This window comes from Terrapene carolina, unplaced genomic scaffold, assembly GCF_002925995.2.
Source record: "Terrapene carolina triunguis isolate 2854851 unplaced genomic scaffold, T_m_triunguis-2.0 Scaffold89, whole genome shotgun sequence".
Taxonomy (NCBI): Eukaryota; Metazoa; Chordata; order Testudines; family Emydidae; genus Terrapene; species Terrapene triunguis.
In genome coordinates, this window is record NW_020664440.1 from 8,818,959 (window position 1) to 8,839,571 (window position 20,613).

Below are 20,613 nucleotides of genomic sequence, written 5' to 3' on the forward strand. Positions count from 1 at the left end.
AGCAAGCCACTACTTAGCTCTTTCTCTACTGTCCAACTCTCTCTTCAATTAAACTAGTCTACTACATACTAGTTTACTACTTACATCTTCAGCATACCGTCTCTGCTTTCTTTTATTTCACACAACTCAACATTTCGTTTTCCTCTCTTCCTAACTCTAGCTCTCCCTAAGGCAGTGGTTTTCAAACTTTTTTCCGGCAACCCAGTTGAAGAAAACTGTTGATGCCCACGACCCAACGGAGCTGGGAAGAAGGAGTTTGGGGTGGGCTCAGGGCTGGGGCAGAGGGTGGGGTGCAGGGGTGAGGGCTGCGGGGTGGGGTTAGGAATGAGGCGTTCAGGGTGTGGGAGAGGGCTCTGGGTGGGGCAGAGGATTGGGGTGCAGGAGGGGGTCAGGGCTCTGGGGTGAGGATGAGGGGTTTGGAGTGCAGGAGGGAGCTCTCAGGGCTACAGCAGGGGTTTGGGGTGTGGAAGGTTTGGGGGGCACTCAGGGCTACAGCAGGGGTTTGGGGTGTGGAACGGGGGTCAGGGATCTGGGGTGGGGGTGCAGGCTCTGGGGTGGGGCCAGGGATGAGGGGTTTGGGGTGCAGGAAGGGGCTCCGGGTTTGGCGGGGGGCTCAGGGTTGTGGCACCAGCTTCCATGGGCAGCTCCGGTCAGTAGTGCAGTGTGGTGCTAAGGCAGGCTTCCTGCCTGTCCTGGCACCGCGGACCACATTGCGCCCTGGAAGCGGCCAGCAGTAGGTCTGGTTCCTAGGCGGCAAGTGGCTCCGTGTGGCTCTCGCCCGCAGGCACCGTTCCCCCCACCCCAGCTCCTATTGGCCAGTTTCTAGACAATGGGAGTGCGGAGCTGGTGCTCGGAGCAGCGTGCTGAGCCCTGTGGGGCCCCCACCTAGGAGCTGGACTTGCTGCTGGCCACTTCCGGAGCGGAGCGCGGTGTTGGAACAGGTAGGGACTAGTCTGCCTTAGCCGGGCAGCACTGCTGACAGGACTTTTAACAGCCCAGTTGGCGGTGCTGGCCAGAGCCGTCGCAACCCAGTGCCTTATATTCCATGACCCAGTTTGAAAGCCACTGCCCTAAGGTACTTTTTGTGGCACACTACAGGAAGAACACAGCATTAACATAGGTTGCATTGCACTGTATTCTCAGAGCAGCCATTTGCTAATGTTATACGCACAACCAGGAAAACAAGGAAAAACTATGCAGTAGTAGACCAAAAAAAACGCAGGGATCTAATGGAAAGCTTTATACCTGCCAAGACCTGAGTTAAGGGTTCTAGATTTCCCCTAAAAGTGTAGATGACATAACCAGCTACACTAGAATATAGAAATAAGCCACACACTGATGTGCCAGTTATAGCTTTTTGGGGGTGGGGGTCTTCCTACAAGCTCATTCTTACCTTTTTAGGCTGTTAGCCATACTATGGGCTAAACTATTGATATTTAAAAAAAGAAGAGAACATATTGACAATTAAAAACAGCTTTTACACAAGCACAAATGTTTTTCTCTTTAAAAAAATATGCATATCTGTACTACCATCATAATAACTTCTGCAGATTGACATGATATGATTGAGTATAATGGCTCCTTGGAGCCATTATGGTCGATCAGTAAATAATACACTTTTTAAATTGTCTAACTACATATTTACACTTGTCAACTTTCATACACTTCACTGACAGAACTGAAAAGAAATACTGTAAAAAAAAAAAAAACCTTAAGAACATTAAACCACAAAAACATTACACAGAACTAATGTTAAGGTTTGACTTAAACCCACAAAAACATGGAAATTCCAGGTTAAGGCCAAATCTCTACAAATGACACCGTCTTTAACTCACTGAATGGTGCGTGAGTTTTTGTTGAAGTCTCCGAAAAGTGAGTAACTAAGCGATAAAGGTACAAAAGCCCATGTGTTATGATGGCTGAAGACACTTCAGGTGTGCACTGAGCCACGGTGTGGAGGAGTGTTTCCAGTGCATTAAAGATCAACAATCACATTGTCTGACATGACAATTATTCAACAGAAAAGGGGAGTTTTAAGCCACAACTGAGGCTTTTTCCTGCATTTACATTCCCAACTAACTCAAAGAGAATTAGTCTTTACTCATTCCTTACTCAGGAAAAAAGTCCCTATTGATTTCATTGGGAATTTTGCCGGCATTTTTTTTATTTTATTTTTTTTATTTTTATATTATTATTATATAATTTATTTATTTTAATACAGAGTAAAGACCTAAGGATTTGATCTTACACAGGACTGTTGTAAATTATTTAAAGTAAGCCTGGAGAAAAATCTTTCTTAGCCCAAAGAGTAATTCCACATGGAAACAAATAGAAGGGCAACATGTTTTTTTAAGAGGAAAATAATGAGGTTGCGGTTTCTTTCATTCATAAATTTTGTTTTCTCCTCTTCAGCTTTAGTCATTTTTTTTCTCAGAACAGCAGCAGTTGCGTTATTGGTTTTGCTTCAGTGGTAACAATAAAAAGCAAAGACCTCAGACATCGTATCTGACTGCAAGAGGGTCAGATCCTGTTGCCTCTCAAGTCAATTGGGCACTGACACTTTGATCATTCAGTTATGGGGCCAGGCAAGTACCTGCTGTGATGGTACCTCCCATACAGCTCTATGGAAATATGCTTAGAATGTGTTTTATGCTACATATGCCATGTAACATATCTCCGTAAAGGTTATGATCTACTGAATGTATTACTCCTATTTGCATTTTTTGTATTTGACGTTATGAATGTTATGAATGTTGGCTGTGTACTGGCTTGATTTCTAAATAACCTTAGTAGAGCATTTGGTCAGTTCCTGGAGAAAGGAATGTTGAAATTAAGTACCTAATCAAGAAACACTTAAAGGACAATGGATCTTGGAATGCTCCAATCCACATAAGAAGTCTACTTGAGGACTTTCAAGGTAGCATGTAAACAATGGATGCTACCTGTAAAAACTGTGAGTCATGCATGGACATGTGACTTGCCCAGGTGACTCCTAAACTCCATCTTGGAGCTAGACTTTGCATCGGAGTGAGGAGGGGGTCTCCACCCACAAGAGAAAGTCTATTTAACCCCCTGGGAGACCCCTCCATTTTGTCTTCAGCTGGCTAAAGAAAGAGCCTCTCCACCTCCCCAGGATACCTGAAAGAAATTGGAACAAAGGACAGTGACTGCGAGGGGTGTGAGTGATTGCTGGACCCAGGCTAAAAGGAGATTAGCCTCTAAAAGGGAGCATTATGGAACTGGTGAGAATCTTATCTCTATTCAGTTTGATTAGACATAGATTTGCACATTTTATTTTATTTTGCTTGGTGACTTACTTTGTTCTGTCTGTTACTACTTGGAACCACTTAAATCCTACTTTCTGTATTTAATAAAATCATTTTTTACTTATTAGTTAACTCAGAGTATGTATTAATACCTGGGGGAGCAAACAACTGTGCATATCTCTCTATCAGTGTTATAGAGGGCAAACAATTTACGAGTTTACCCTGTATAAGCTTTATACGGGGTAAAATGGATTCATTTGGGTTTAGACCCCATTGGGAGTTGGGCACCTGAGTGTTAAAGACAGGAACACTTCTGTTAGCTGCTTTCAGGTAAACCTGCAGCTTTGGGGCAAGTAATTCAGACCCTGAGTCTTTGTTGGAGCAGACGGGTATGTCTGGCTCAGCAAGACAGGGTGCTGGAGTCCTGAGCTGGCAGGGAAAGCAGGGGTAGAAGTAGTCTTGGCATGTCAGGTGGCAGCTCCCAAGAGGGTTTCTGTGATCCAACCTGTCACACCTGCCTAGATAGAAAAACTTCTGCCACTAACTTCACCATGAAGAGAATCAGGCTCAAAGTACATCATTCATACCAAAGGAACCCAAAATGCTTCAGGGACTAAACTGTGTCCCTGAAGCATGTTATCAAAAAAGCTGAGGGGTGTATCAGTCGCAGTCTTCTCCAAGGGGGTCTTCCCCTCATAAATAAGTCTAGGCAAAGATATATACTTATCTTGATCTGAGAGCTCAATCCATGAAGACCTAGAACAACAGGCCTTGGAAGCAATACTGAAGGGACACATCCAAAGGGGCTGGCAGAGTGCCAACATCCATTGGACATTACCTCTTTGTTTTACATTAAAAAAAACCGTCAGCTAGTTGATGACTGCCCAACCATACTGAACAGACCTTGTCCATAACGATTTACAACAGGAATTTTCCTGGCAAATAGTCCTCAGCTAAGTTTGTTCATGCACTGAAATCATGGGAAAAAAACAACAACTCTTAAAAAGCTCTGCTGGAAAAGAATATTAATGAAGTATAAAAGGCATTTCATCTGCATATTGTCCCCCAACGGGCTTTATCGGAGTGCTGGTATAATGAGACTTAAGTCTCATGTTTTCCTACTGAAGGAACCCTTCAGACCCCTTTCCAACCACATGCAGCAGAGCTAGGACTAAGGGTCTTATCCTGCATTCCTTGAAGCCAACAGCAAAACTTCCAGTAGCTTCTACTAAGAAGGTAGCCCATGACCAGCTCAGAGAACTTTCTGAAGTTTCTCACTGAGTCAAACATTCCCTATGTTGTTTGGCCCATGTCTGTGTATCATAAGCCGTGGTATGACTACGTCTACTAAAGTGTGCTGCCTTTCTACCATTGCATGACTGACATATCAGGGTACAATCCAGACCAATGAGTAACTGTATCACCCTGCCCTGTAACCTGGGGTGCCCTTTACAAGCCTTGCTGCTCAGAAACAGCCTCCAGCAGGCAAGTCACTCACAGCTATGTGTGTCTGTGTGTGTTCTGCAGCCAGCCAGCCACACCTAGGCTCTTACCATCCTTAAAAATTACCACAGGGGACCCCAACACACTCCTGGTCTCAGATTTCCCCCCAGAAATGTATATTCTGTACTACCCAGCCCTCTCCTGGAAAGTACGAATACACCTCTACCCCAATATAACGCGACCCAATATAACACGAATTCAAATATAACGCGGTAAAGCAGTGCTCCGGGGGAGGGGGGTGCGCACTCCAGCGGATCAAAGCAAGTTCGATATAACGCGGTTTCACCTATAATGCGGTAAGATTTTTTGGCTCCCGAGGACAGCGTTATATCGGGGTAGAGGTGTACATTAAGTCCATTATTTCTTTAAGGGAATAATATGCACCAGGGATTTGGAGCAATCAAATTTTTGAATTGCTCCTCTCCGGCTCCGCTCCAGCTCCGGGCATAAAACCTACTCGTCCGCGCTCCAGCTCCGGACTCCGCTCCAAAGCCCTGATATGCACACAACTTGTTACCGTAAATGGAGTTACCCAGACACTTCAACTTGAACACACTGGATTAGATAAAACAATAAAACAAGTTTATTAACTACAAAGAGAGATTTTAAGTGAGTACAAAAAATGAGGCATAAAAGTCAGAAATGGTTACAAGAAAAATAAAAGATAAAATGCTTTTTAGTGCCTAACTCAACAAACGATATTGGATTCAAAGCAAAGCTCTCTCACCACATGCTTACAGCAGTCTGACCAAACTCTTCAGGCCAGGACCCCTCCCCCAGAGTCCAAGAGCTGCTTCCTTTGTCTCTTCAGGTGCTATGAATGCGATGGGCAGGGAGCGCAAGAGGGGTTCCTTGGGATCCTCTCCTTTTTATAGTTACAATCCCCCTCTTGAAAAACTTCCACGAGACAAAGTCTATATGGAAGGATGTTCCCTTCCTGCTTGATGATTCTGTTTACTGCTTAAATGCAAGTTAAGCAGAACACACATTCCTTTGTTCAGATCACATCTGTTTGCCAACTTCTGCTTTGGCAAGGCTGTGGGGTTTAGAACGTGTGTTAATAACATCGTACAGGGGAATCTTAACTCCACACATACTTTTATCAGGACAATACTGACTAGCAAATTATGAGTTTTCAATTGATACCTTACATAACATACTTTGTACAAAGATTACAATAGTGTGTAGGGTGTGAAGACAGGGATAAATTCTGTCACAGTGACCTCTGTCTCTTCTGACCTGACATGGTGGTTCTCGGTCATGTGAATGTCCTGGTGGGAGCAGTTATCCATCTCTTAAGGACACCTGAATTAATATAGGCTACATAGGAGAATTTTTGTCTCTTTAGAATGTAAGGTTTTGCAGTTGACACTGATTTTTTCCTAAAATAAGTCTGTATATTTGTAAGACAGCTTACTGGTTGCAAACTTGGATTTTCCTGATAAATAAAGGCCGGCGGTCATGGCGGAAGTCTATTTTGATGCCCTCTCCCAGTTTAGTTTTCCTGGGATTCACTGCAGCTGCCATGGCTTATACTAAAAAAATGTCACTGGTCAAAAGAGAACTTGTAACAAATGCACATCAGAAGGGCTCATCCCTCCATCAACCAAAGGTATTTAATAAGGCTACTAAAGGCCTCTGCTTCTTGATCTTCCTAATACCGGGCAACCAAAGGGCTCACTAGAAAATGAAGAATGTTCTTGTCTCAAATGCTTAGCTGACTGATAGAACGGGGGAAAATCCTTTTCCTATTGGAGGTAGAATTCCTGGAGAGAATATAAAACTTACAGCTTTTGGCAGTCTGGAAAGCGCCAAGATTACACATTCCTCAGGGCACCCACATACAGGACTGTTCGACAAGTGCCAGAAGAAAGTCAACCTGAAGGTACAAGCACATTCTCGGGACTGAGAAAAAAAGGCTAGGTCCAGAGGCAAAAAGCTTCAGGGAAGACAGATCCTTAAGAAGTGCCAGCTTCAGAGCCCAGCTGCCGTGTCAGCCTCTGGCCAACAGGCATCCAGTAACTGTGAACCTCCACTCCCCCCTCTAGCTGCTGGAAGAGAGAAATAGCTTTCTGTTTTCTTTCCCATTTACTGCTTCCTGGCTGCTGTTGAAAGAGTAGGAGTCTGCACTTCTAACTTTCGCCCAGCCCCCCGACTGCTGGAAGAGGGTGGGAAGAAGATGTTTCTGCTATACTATTCCTTCCACAGTCTCCATTTCCTTGGGCCTGCCCACTACCATGAGAAACACCAGTGTCCACCTCTTTCGCGGTTTATAGCTTTATCAGGCAGTAGCATGAAGTGAGATGCATTTACAGCTGTCAATGCTGCTCACAGGCACTTCTATACAGCAAAAATGAAACCAAGTCTTGTCTGTTTCATTCAGCCACCGCTTGGCAATGCTTGAGCAGCAGTAGAGCTACTGGAGCTGCTTATTTGCAGACTCAGGAACACAGCATTTCTTTATATTTGGTAACTTTTCTTCACAGCCATAGGGGGGCTAGAATTTCATTTTTTAAAAAGATACTTCAATTTCAGCAGGATTTATGCCTCGGGCCCCCACACTAGCAAGAGAAAGCATTTAATTTGCTACAGTAGGGTGGATTTTTCCAGCTTTGGTTTGAAACAATCAAAAATACTTGTCTTTTTTTATGTCCTGTTCCCTATATGCCGTTTCAGATATGACAGTGCCAAGAGGAAGTAATAAAAGCTGATGGAAATAAATCAGACTAGGGTTAGTATATTTAACAAACCTGATTTCTTTCTCTAGTGTCCTAAGCTACTCCCTGATATTTAGCATTACGAGGACAGAGAATAAATATTAGCTCTCAGTTGTGTGCCTCCATACCTTCATGACTTCTATGCTTGGGTGGGGACTACTCTCCATCAATCAGAATGAAGGCCTCTCTGAACCCTCCAGACTGCAGAGGCTTTCAATACCTTTGCATTTTAACCCAAGATTCCAAGGACTTTATGTATTGCATCCTTTAGCAGACAACAGATTTTCTATGTTGAATAAAACATCTTGTCACTTCCAATATACAATTTCAGTTATGAAATTAACACAGAAAACACATAAACAACATTCTGGTTCTAATACGTTATTGTTTTATTAAAAGTTTGTCATATATACTATAAGTAAATACAAAAGTTTATAATGGTACGTGAATTTTACTTTGCCAGTTCCATTTTGGCCACGATTCAGCAAGGTACTTTGGCATACGCCTACCTTTAAACATTTGTAATCCCACTGATTTATGGAATTACTCATGTGCTTAAAATGTAAGCACATACTTGCATAGCTTGCTGAACTGGGGTCTTTGCTAGGGGCCATACAATTAAAACCCTCTCACCATTTACAATCTACTACCTTCACAGGCAGATGTGTGCATAAAATAATTCCGTTAGCAGGCTCATAGGAAGAATGGAAAACATCTACATCAAAGCAGATTTAACTGGGAAACTGTTGTAAGAAAATAAATACAGTCAACAAAGTTAGGTCTCGTTCTATTCCATTATCAAAAATCTATATTCAGTTTTGTAAATATAAAACACTGAGATATACCATGAATTCAGCTAATAAGAAGGTTTACGACAGATCTTTCATTTTAAGCGTGAAAAGATTTCTGTACTCAAAAGGCTCAAAATTCCCCTTTCTTCTCAGGATGAGAAATGCCCCTTGACGCCCCATCTCCTCCAGGACATGGACACAGTGGAAATAATTTTCACAACTAATTTGTATATGAAGTAACATGGTTAACATTATCCAATGAATTTAGATCCACCTACACAGTATAAATATATCTAGATAAACTGTCACCTTCAGCAGAATTCATTAAAATAATGTTATATCTTCTTTGTTAAACGTAATTTTTTTAATTGAAATTTAATCTTACCATATTATTTGGTAGATTTTTAATTGACATTTGTAGTAATTAATTGGTAAGCATTACAGCTTTGTCTGAAGAATTTAAAACTAAATTTGACATAGAGATTGGCTAGCCACTGCTGTGAGGTGCCTGCTGGGAGCACTTCATCATGCGCCGAGCCCCTCCTGCTGATCATAGGTGGGGGACGATGGTCTCTTTCTTACAGTCATGAATTACATTACTAATATTTCATTACCACCACGCAAATGTCATGTTAATTTCTGATCATCATCAAGTCAGACAATGGTTTCCACACTGGCAATGAGCCAATTAGCTCTGTGGAAAAATATTCAGGCAATTATATAACTTAAATTAGGTTAAGGACTCAGGAGAAAGCAAAATAAACGCTTTGAAAATACTTCGGAGATAAAATGTAAGTTGACACTGTCTTGGTGTGCTATAGTCGATGTTATACAATCTGATAGGCAGCTGCCAACATTCATAACTGTTTATTAAATCTAGCTTCTCTTTATGGTGGCATCTAAGATCTGTATTTTTACCAATATTAGGTTCATTGTGTTATGAAAAAGACCAAAATACTTAGGATCATCCACACCAGCTTATAAAACATATTATGGAGTATATTAAATTGTTAAAATTACTTTTTCCCCCCCAAGTAGAAAAGTTTCATGGCTAGAAAGTTTGTTTTGCTCAAAGTGTTTAAGCCACTGATGTTTCACAGTAGTAAGGGAGACAGATAGCACTTTTGTCCTAGCAGTATGTGCTGTTAAGACCTAGCCCAATAGCTGACTGGTTGTCCCCCATACTCTGATGCAAAAGAACCAAGTTGAACTTCTGGTCTTGGGGCTGAATCCCAAGCTCAGTTCCATGGGTATATGCTAGTACAACTCCACTGACTTCAGTAAATGTACTCCTGATATATACACTAGTGTGAATATGACCAGAAACAGAACTATGATTCCTTGCTTCCCTGCCATCATTGTAAACAACATAAACCCCTACAGATAACTAAGAACCAAGTGATGTCCCATCTAGACTTCCTCTTTTGGAATAATGGCAGCTGTAATGTAGATTACAGCACTCCTTCCTACATGGGGGGGGCGGGAGAGGTCTGCTCGGAATGCTCATAAAACACACTAACTCTCTAAAGGACGCTAAGGAGCTGAAAAGAAAAGTAGCAGTTTTATAACTCTCCAATTAGCTTGGGGTTCAGACCACTGAACTGCATGGGTGAAGCTGTGCGAAATCTTGCTGAAAATCCAGACTTTAAGCACCAAACCATTATTTTGATTTGTTCTGTTCTTAAGTCAATTTATTGGGCAAGCATGGTTATCTCCAATTTAAAAAAACGTATACAGCACCAATTTCTTGACTTTAAAAATTGGTAATGATGAGCAATTTGTTTAAACCTTTATCTTACGCGTTGCAATGAAGCAATGCACTGTTCTGGCTGCTTGCCCCAGATGACCTTTGCCTGCCATAAAATAGTACACAAGTAGATGCTAGGCTTTAAAAAAAAAAGAACTCTTCTCTTCCAAAGGCTCTAAGTATTCAGTCAACACAATTAGCAGGAATCACATTTTGTTACTCAATAAGCTGGAAAGTTCTAAAATCTACAGGGTGTGAATGAATTTCTGACATCATCACAAAGGCTTAACGGGGGGGGGGAAAGCAGCAATATTTAAAGGTGGATCTTACTGCAACAGGGGAAAGGACTGCTCCTCACAGCTGTCCTCTAGCGGCTGATGAACAGGAAGATGGAAAAAGCAAGTCACCCTTACACCAGCCAGGCAACTTTCCATCCTTAGAGAGAATTCTGGGAAAGGTGTTAATAATACATTGATGTAATGATGCAACTAGAAGCTAGAAAAAAGATAAGGGTTAAAATAAGTGTGTCAGCACCATTTCTGGCAAACTGTTCCTTGCCGATGGTTGCTCAGAAATGCCTGGCTCATTTTATGTTGTTATTTTGCATATTTTTTTTTTAAGTGTTTAGGGAGCGGATTCTGTTCAGAGATCTTAAGGCTATTGTGTGACCCGAAATTTTAAAGGAGGACTAAAAGCAGCCAGATTTACAAGATATATGGACATGCCTCTCTCTGTTCAGTCCAGTGTTTGGAGAGAATTAATCATTCTGAATTTTTTAATACTGAAGTTACTGAGAGAACTGATCTCTAGAACATTTCTTCTCTACTTGGGATACTAGTTAACCACATGTTTTCACTTTCATAATTCAACCTATACTCTCAAGGATACATTTTAAAGTCTCTCCGTTCTTCTGAGTGTTATTTCTAAGAACAGACACAGAGTCCCATTACAGGTAATGCCACAGGGTTATCATAATAGCATATGCTGTTGCACTTAGCCTATGCCATGCTCAGAGAGGCCTAGATCTTTATTAAAGTCTTTCACAGCAGGACTCAGACTCCACAAATTCTGTATTTATGGTTATTATAGGAGATTTAAGTAAATACAGAAGGAGAGCTTTACTAAGGGAAAAAATATCTTCCATATACCTATACAAGTTTTCTATGCCTGCTTTATTGAAAACTAAATTAATTAGCTAGCACCATCACTAAAGTCAAAAGACCAGTTTGCTATGGAGCACTGAGAATTTTCTTGCCCAGCTAGACATCACTGGAGAAATCTGGAATTGCTCCCCATTTTAGGATCTCAGTCACGTTAGCAAGGTTGGTAATTCATATATGAAGGAACTGGTAGAAATCTCTCTCACACTCTCTTTCTCTCACACACACATACTTTGAGATGCCATATGGGTTTATTCAACGGTTTACTACACCAGTCGTTAAAAATTGAGCAGTTATTATAATCTTTGCTAAATGACATGGTAATTATGCTACCTCTGGAAAAAAAAAAAAAAAACAAAAAAAAATTAAAAAAAAAAAAAAAAATCACAATTCACTGATGTGTGAATTTCTGTGTTTTTATAATCTTTGAATTGAAATGGGTTTCCTAATACACAGAGGGATATTATTAAACATGTGCCAGAAACCCAAATTTATTTTCAAGAAACAATTTATATCCCCATCTTCAATGCACTTTAATTACTCATATTTCCTGCTTTTAAAAGCCTCATTCATATCCTTTAATTTTCTTGCAAATAAAATGATTCCTGTTTTCCTGACTTTTTGTCCCCCTCCTGCCCAGTTCATAAGTAAAAGGCGGGACATGGGACAGGAGTAAAGAGAAAAGGGATGTGCCATGTGAGTGATCTCAGTTTGTTAGTGACTTTGCTCTGCAGGCTGGTGGAGCTGCGGGGAGGAATTCAAAGTACTAGCTCCAATACTCCTTCTGCACCAACTGCACGCCAATTAACAGAGTGGAACTGACAGCCCAGTCCCAAAAGGGGCCTAACCGGCTTACTCCACATCTACAGGTAAGGGGTCACAATGGGGACTGCATATGGACAACAACAGGGGCAAATGGCAACCTTTCATTAATAGAGAAACAGGCACACCCCCACCCACCAGTTGACTTGGCTGGATCATGCACATCAGTAGAGAAACCAAGCTTGGTATCTAGGGCTTCCACCTTGAACAATGGGAAACTTTGCGCTACGGGATGCCAAGCTAACAAGGCAGGCATATGTGATAAGACAGCTCTCTTGTGTACCAGTGACACCATTTTGTCACTGGGATAGAAGCGAGGCAAAACAGTGATAGCTAATTGTTTTCTGGTTATGGCTCCTTTGGAAGCAAAGCAATAACGCTGCCATGGAAAAAGGCCTCTACATATCCATATTTAATTGTGACGTGCAGTGCCTGCAAAGCCATGCTTAGACCATGCCTGTTTATACCATAAAATGCCAACCCCACCACCAAACATCTATAATATCTTGCATTTTCATGTAAGCTTTGGAGTTTTTTTCTATTATTAAATCAGATTCTTATATAATATTATACAGCAGAAAACTAGTGACATACTTTTAAGCACAAATACTAAAAAAAACAAAAGCATACCAAGTAACAAGCGGGGGGAAAAAAACAACTACAGACTTGGGTTAGTTGACTCACCAGTTTTACTTGTGGGCATTACACATATTCACTCATGGCTCAGGGCAAATCTGGCAAGGGATCAAAACCCCTACCATGGGAAACATGTTCGGAAGCTGGAATCACTCAGAAAGTGGTTCTCAGGAGATTGACTGAAAGACAAAAACATGTTTTAAAACTTCACTTAGCTAGAACTAAGCCCAAGCCCACCACTTCCCTGAACTTGAAAACAAAGAGGAAAGTATAAATGCTGGAGGTGGGGAAAACCCCCTATTGAAATATTCTTGCAATAAATCAAATGTTATTTTGTCATATAAAGATTTTTTTTTGCTATAAATAAAATTGAAACTTAAGGCAGGAAGGCAGCGTTTTTAAAAGGTGCTATTATTTCAAGTATCTAATTTGCTCTGCTGATTTATAAGTTTATGTTCATTTTCAATACCAAAATTAGTCAACACCCTAGCAGATACTCTGTTAGAAAACAGAGTGCTGTTTCAGGACTTTAAGAGATTTTAACCTACTTCTGCACTATCAAAATGAAACAGGGTCATTAAGTTTGTCAGATGTTTATCCTCCCTTTGCTCACTTCATCCTGACAAAACCTTAACAAAACAAAATCTCTCTTTAGCAATTATCTTTCTTCTAAGGAAAAACACGTAAAAAAACTGTTTGATACTGGGGGTGGGGGGAAGGAGGGAAGAGGAGAGGTAAAACTTGCACACGGGATACTTCAGCAGTTAAGAAAATACAAATTTGTTTTCCCCCCTGCTAATAGTAACATATTTGAGTTTAAGCTTAGCTCTAAGGTTGCTGTTTAGTTAGTGTGTAGAGTAGAGTTACTTTGAAACCACTTTAGATCTTCTTCATTAACAAAGCGTCTCATCCAGACTGGGTAAAACCCTACTGTCCTGGAGCCTGGTCCAAAGAGAAGCATTATCTGGGTCTCATGCATGTAATTAATTGCTGTCCTGAATTAATCACATGCTTAAATCCCCATCATCCAGGCTGGGTAAAACCCTACTGTCCTGGAGCCGGGTCCAAAGAGAAGCATTATCTGGGTCTCATGAATGTAATTAATTGCTGTCCTGAATTAATCACATGCTTAAATCCCATTGGCTTCAATGGAACTTAAGCACCCGCCTATATGCTATGTGGAAATAAGGTGTAAATTGTTAACAGTAAGGGTAGTTAATCTTTGGAACAAATTTACCATAGGTTGTGGCGGATTCTCCATCACTGGCAATTTTTAAATCAAGGCTGGACTTCTTCTAAAAAAGATCTGCTCTAGGAATTATTTTGGGGACATTCTATTGCCTGTGTTATACAGGTCAGATCAGATGACCACAATGATCCCTTCTGGCCTTGGAATGCATGAATCATTATTATTATTTTTCCTGAATCAGGGCCTGGGCAAGTGAGAGTGACAGCTTTACGGGTCCAACCGGTAAGACTAGGTGAGTGACATCAGGCACAGCAGAACTGATCTGCCAGCCAGAGGAAGGGGGTCTGAGGGACTGAATGGACTAGGGGGAGAGAATTCTGCCTTATGTAATGCATGTAGTGCCTCACAGAGACATGCTCACCTGACATGGCTATCGTCATCCATTTCCACCTTTGACCCCTGCACTAGAGCTGCATTCCCTGGGCAGTATTGGATGTTGCTTGGGCAGCAGCATGACCCCAGCTTTCAAATATTCATGTGTTTAATTATTTTGGCAGGCTACCAAATTTTTCTTCTCTCAAACTTGAAGAAGAGCTCTGTGTAAGCTCGAAAGCTTGTCTCTTTCGCCAACAGAAGTTGGTCCAATAAAAAAAAAAAAACATTACCTCAAACTCTTTGTCTCTCAAATATCTTGGGACCAACAAGGCTACAACTACAACTCTAAACCAAGTTTTCCCGAGGCACATCTGAGAGTTTTTATATCAGCAATACCTGAATGGAATATCATGGGACAAAGAAAAGGTACTTCCCTAACCAAAGGGATTTCTCCTTTCCCTGCTGCAAAAAGTATTAGAGCTTCCATTTCTCATATAAAATGCATGGAAGCAGAAAGGCTTACATTGTCCAGAAAGGCTCCTATTACTAGATTGCGCTGGATAACACGAGTAAACCCAAAAGTTTGTTCGCAAGCACTTACACTAAACAGAAACTCAGAAATACTCTGCATTACCTGCAGGCCAAAAGTGACCTTAATCTTAGATCAAGCTATATTTTTTTAATATACATTTTCAAGGTTTCTTAAGGAAGTATTTCAGAAACGCATAGGAAAGCTAGGTTTATTACTGAGCCTGTTTGATACACTCACAGGTCTGTAGTTGAGCTAGCGCTTACATGCACTGTGTTTGTGCAGGATCTCTCAGGCTCCTGTTACTGTAATAGTTGAGCACCTCACAACCTCCAGTGTATTTTATCCCCCCCAACACCTCTGAAGCAGGAAAGTGCTATTATCCCCATTATACAGACAGGGAACCAAGGCACAGAGAGTTAGCTAAGTAACCTGCCTAATGTCACAAGAAGCCTGGAGTGGATCAGGGACTTGAACTCATATCTCCCAAGTTCTAGGCTAGTGCCCTAACCATCAGATCATCGCTCTACTGCAGAGCCCACGTCTAGAGACAGAATCCAAGGTGTCTCATATTTGCCACCTAAGACCTGAAATCTGGGACAGTGGCTGGTTTCATAAGGCTATTTTTATTTTCCTTTAGGAGCCTGGGGATCTATATAGAAGAGAACACAACAGAACCAGTGAAAATGGACTGGTCAAATGGTGCACAGGCCATGATCCTCAGGTTATCGTGTACTGCATTGGCCACAACCTTGAACCTACCAAAAATTAACTTCAGAGGCTTAGAATTTATTTTTAAACACATTTTGAAAATGTGACAATTTAAGTACCAAGAGACATTAAGCTCTTGCTGGGGCTTTGGAAGAAAATGCAAGTCATTTCAGAAGGTCTCCCATACATACATTAAGCTGGGAGTCAGACCAGAACCCTGGAGGTAATCATGCTCATTCATTGTTTTCACTGTGGTAACTCCAAGAGGCCTCAACCAGGTTGGGACCATTCAGCACTAGGTATTGCACAAACATATGAAGCAGACTTTTGCAAACCTCACCCGTAGTCAACAACAGTCTCTGCTCAAAGAGCTTGCTTTCTGAAAAAAGGCATGACAGGTTGGGAGAGGACGTAACAGTAATCCTTGCCCTCACTGAAGTCAATGGGCGGTGACTTCACTGAGGCTAGGATTTCACACAGAATGTTTTGGAATGTGTGCACCATTCATAGATGTTATAAGCCAATCATCAGCAGCAGTCACAGTAAATCGTAACGAGCTACCTGCCCAGCTGCTAGCAGAAGTCACTATTCTGTGCGCATCACAGCAGAGTGGAGCTTTAAGGAAGGATATGAACGAGGAAAAGGCTGATAGCAGGGAGATCCCCTCCTCACCCCTATGCTTGTGGAGCCGCCTGGAATGGTGTTTGTGGGAGAAACAGACAACTGGGCAACCATGGCTAGCACAGTAGGGTGATCAAAATATCACCACCAGTATATGCCTGCCTCCTGTTTGGAATATGTGGCAAAGCCACCAGATCACCTGCTTTTCAGAATATTGCTCCTGAGGAAAAGACTCTTCTCATTATGTTCCAGTGGCAGCTGCTGGTGCACACGCGATCCTATCTCCCCCACCCCAGCTGGATTTTCACTAAAATCAGCTTTTGCTCAAAAAAGCCTGAAACTATATTTGACGTTAAGTTTCTATATCCCGATTAAAGGTGGGACTTTTATGCTCCATTACCAGTTAAAGTGTATCAACCACAATGAAACCGCATTAGACTATTTTATCCAATGATTTTTCTCTCAGCCACACTATGCACACACACACACACACACACACACACACACAATTTTGTATCAATTTTCAATGTATCCCTCTAAATAAATAAAATTGTGTATGTGTGTACACAATTTTTTTAAAATCAGTTTTAAATTACAATAAGTCATCTTTCCACCAATTAAGCTGTGAATACATCCCATTCTCAGCCTTAAGCGAGAAGTACAATAAATTAAAACATTAAAGTATTTCAAAGAAGATACTGGAAGTGTTGAAACATTAATTGTGCCATATACAATCTGTTGTCACTGGAATTTAAAAAACCGTCATTACCACCCTGGGTACCATTGGAAAAAAGATTAAAACCATCACCCTTTCCTATTTACATATTAAAATATAGGCATTCCTGATAGTTAATACCCAGCTTGCTGACTTGTGAATCTGTTTAAAACAATACAGTGTCTGTAAAATGCATAGTCCAAAACTGGGATCTGTCCTTACAAATAATTACTGCATTCAAACAGGTTACAAGCAGAGATAATATCTACACCATTTTCTTGTTTATCTTCCCCCTTCAGCAATCCCCACTTTGCACAAGTGTCTAGAGGGAACATGGATGGAGCAGCTGCAAGTTCCCCAAGGCCAAAACCTAACAATCAGGCTGTTTACCAAACATCACCACCCAGCAGCAAAATAAAGAGAATATTATTTGCATTTTTAAAAGTGCTTGTTTCTCAACAACTTATTTGGCAGAAACAAGTTAATAAATGTGTAAATTAAAATAGAACCCCACTAATTCAGCACTGATACCTGTTAATACCTGACACTGGTATGATATCCCGACCAGTGGGGGGCCTGTGTCACCCCTGCCCTGTAACCTGGGGTGTCTTGAAACGCTTTGCTGTTATAGCCTCCAACCTGGACTGTTCACAACCAGTCACCAGCATGGAGTTTGTGTAACTGCAGCCTGCCAGCCACACCTTAGCTCCCACCACCCTTGGTTATACTGCAGGGTGACCTCAATACTGCAGGGTGACCCCTGGGACTTTCCCCAGAAATGTACTGTTTTGCACTGCCCAGCCATCTCCTGGATAGTTCAAATACATTAAGGCTGTTATTCCTTTAAGGGAATAATAAACACTAGCTTGTTATTCTAAACAGAGTTATCCAGACACCTTCATTTAAGCAAACTGAATTAGAGAATAAACGTGTTTTGTTGTTTTAACTACAAAAACAGATTAAGTGAGTACAAGTAATGAGACACAAAAGTCAGAAATGGTTACAAGAAAAATAAAGACAAGACATTTCCTGATACCTAACTTTACAAACCATACTAGATTTAAGCAAAATTTCTCACCACATGCTCCCAGCAAGATTATGGTCCGAACTCTTCAGGTCACACCTGAGTCCGATGGCCATTTCCTTTGTCTTTTCAGTTGCAGAGAATGCAATGGGGAGGGAGAGATAGGGACTGACCCTTAGGATGTTTGCCCCTCCTTTTTACAGTTGTAGTCCCCCTCTTGAAAAACATTTCAAACTGAGAACCATGAGCGTCTGCGTGGAAGGGTGTTCCCTGGTGTTTTTGTGTTTTTCTCCACCTGTTTAAGTTTCCTTTGTTTTCCCTTCCTGCTTGACGACTCAGTTTACAGCTTAAATGCAAATTAAGGCAAGCACACATTTCTTTGTTTAGAACAGACCTGTTTGCTGACTTCTGTTTGACCAGAGCTGTGAGGTTTGGAACACATATTAATAACACCGTACAGGAGAATCTTATCACTACACATACAACGTTGCCACACATATTTTACCCAGGACAGTCCTGGCCAGCAAATTATGAGTTTTCAAATGATACCTTACAAGGCATATCTTGTACAAAGATTATTACAGTAGTGTGTAGGATGTGAACCTGGGTATATTCCATCACAACTGGATTGCAGTGCTTTGGTTTCCGGATAAATCATTAGATTCTTTAAACACAGTCATAAGGTATGCATGCACTAATATAATGCTAACCAGCTTTCTGTTTACAAATTGCTGATCTAGGCAACAGTGCTCAAAACAACCTTTCAATTCTTATATGGATTGTTTCCAGAGGAAACTTTACAACAGGCCGGAAGATTTGTCATCAGCACCCCCGAGCAATCAGCTAGGATCTACCTCAACTTTTTGATGCCGACTCAAGAATAATCCATATAGCTTTGATTTGCAATTAGAACAGAGTTCCTCACAACCGAGGCTATCACCAGAAGCATGCCATGTGGCTTGCACAGATGTTTCTATTATTTCTGGGTCCCATAAGGCCAAGTGCCTATGTGTTAAAAACAGGTTATGGCATGTAATAGGAAGAAGCACGCTTCATTTTGCCCACTGCCTCCCTCCCCTATACACACACGTCTTTAATTCACTCAACTGATTTCCCCTCCCCCCCCCGCTTTTTTTTTTTTTTTTTTTTTTTTTTGCAAATGCTATATAAAGTATAAAAATAGGACAGAGGTAGGGACAGTTTCTCTACGGGCTTGTCTATACTTACGCACTAAGGTGCACCGACTTCAGCTACGTTATTCACGTAGCTGAATTTGCGTATCTTAGTTCGAATTGGGGGGTTAGTGTAGACCAGGCCTACCTTCACCAGAATTTTCAGAAGCACTCAGCACCAGCAACACAAAACAGATTTTCAAGTATGCTTAGTTCTCATGTCGGCACTAAAAGAGTGGCACATAGGATGTTAGGTTCTTTTGAAAACCTAGCTTTGAGTATCACAATGGGTACCACTTACCCTTATTGAGGTGGCCAAGTGGGAGCAGATTTTTTCCCCTCCAAGTTTAGCCCTAATTGTGGGTGCTAAGCACTTTGAAGAGCTTGGAGCTAGATTTCCCCCCCCCCCCCAAACATTTGGCCCTAAATGCTGTACAAACATGGGGCCTGATTTCCACATGCGCTCAGCACCCAGAGCAACAACTGAAGTAGTAGGACCCTAACCTTTGAAAAATCAAGCCCATGATGACCATAAAGCAATAACCCTTTCAATGAGACAACCCAGCAACACGAAGGCAGTAACTGCATGAAGCTCTGCATATGAGCTACTTTTCTTGCTCTCCTTTTCATTCTTAATTTGGATTACTCATTTTAGTTTTATCCTCAGTTAGAAAGGTGTCTAACTGAACAAATGGCTAAGATTTCAAGATGGCTACCATAAGAGACATGGTGGAAAAAGGCATCTACTTAATCTACGACTACTTAGCACTTCTGAGATTTTAAAGGATACCAGACATAAGCCAAAAATTGTGGCATGTGTGGAGATATTGGCATTTTATGCAGATTTTAACCTCTTATTTTTTTAATAATAGAAACTGAGTTCCAGATGTTGAGGCTTGGAAAGTAAAAAGTGCCTTAGCTGTATAAACACTGAGAGGTGAGATGAAAAATTCTGTTGAAATATAATGATTCTTATACATTCAAAACGAGACATGCATGCACACTCTTTAGGCATGGTGAGGTATATAAATTCACCATTTCAACAGGGGATATGTTAAAGAGGAAATTCTCGAGAACACCCTTTCCCCCCTCACCCAGTGGAAGAAGTTATGCTTCTCTTCATTTTTGAAAGCAGAACAGCGCTCGTAAAAGGCGCAGTGCAGTCCACCCAGCAGACTGAAGTTAAATCAGCACTCCTACCACGCAGTTACTACATATTGTATCTGACAGCCTTGTATACATGATGCTGTAGAAGAAGCCTATACCCAGTGGGTTTTACTGCAGCTACCTGTTATTCCATTTTCCTATCTCCATCACTGCTTTTGTGTGTGTGTGTGTGTGTGTGTGGACGTGATTGTAACTGCCATTCAAAGTTGGTTGAGTTATGTGTCTTCTGTGGAAAAAATACTGTGGGTATAGTTAAAAGGCACAAACTCTTCCAACACCATCAGCACTCCTCAGCTACATATAGCCATAAATGAACACTAGATAGTCATGGATATATTAATTCGTTCCCTTTTTGATGGTGGGTCTTGATGAAGAGGGTGCTCTGGCATCAGGAACTGAACTGATACAATCTGGTCAATTCCTATGAGCTACCAAACAGATGGATCATTCTGCTCACTGCTGTAAAAG

At 41.3% G+C, this 20,613-nt stretch overlaps 1 long non-coding RNA gene across 1 annotated transcript in view; it reads right to left on the bottom strand.

The window, feature by feature from the left end:
* LOC113406285 overlaps positions 1-20,613 on the bottom strand; it is a 211,354-nt gene that overhangs the window by 137,278 nt on the left and 53,463 nt on the right. Inside the window, exon 3 of the long non-coding RNA XR_003369723.1 lies at positions 12,691-12,821. This is a non-coding gene — a long non-coding RNA (uncharacterized LOC113406285). The remainder of the gene's footprint in view (positions 1-12,690; positions 12,822-20,613) is intronic.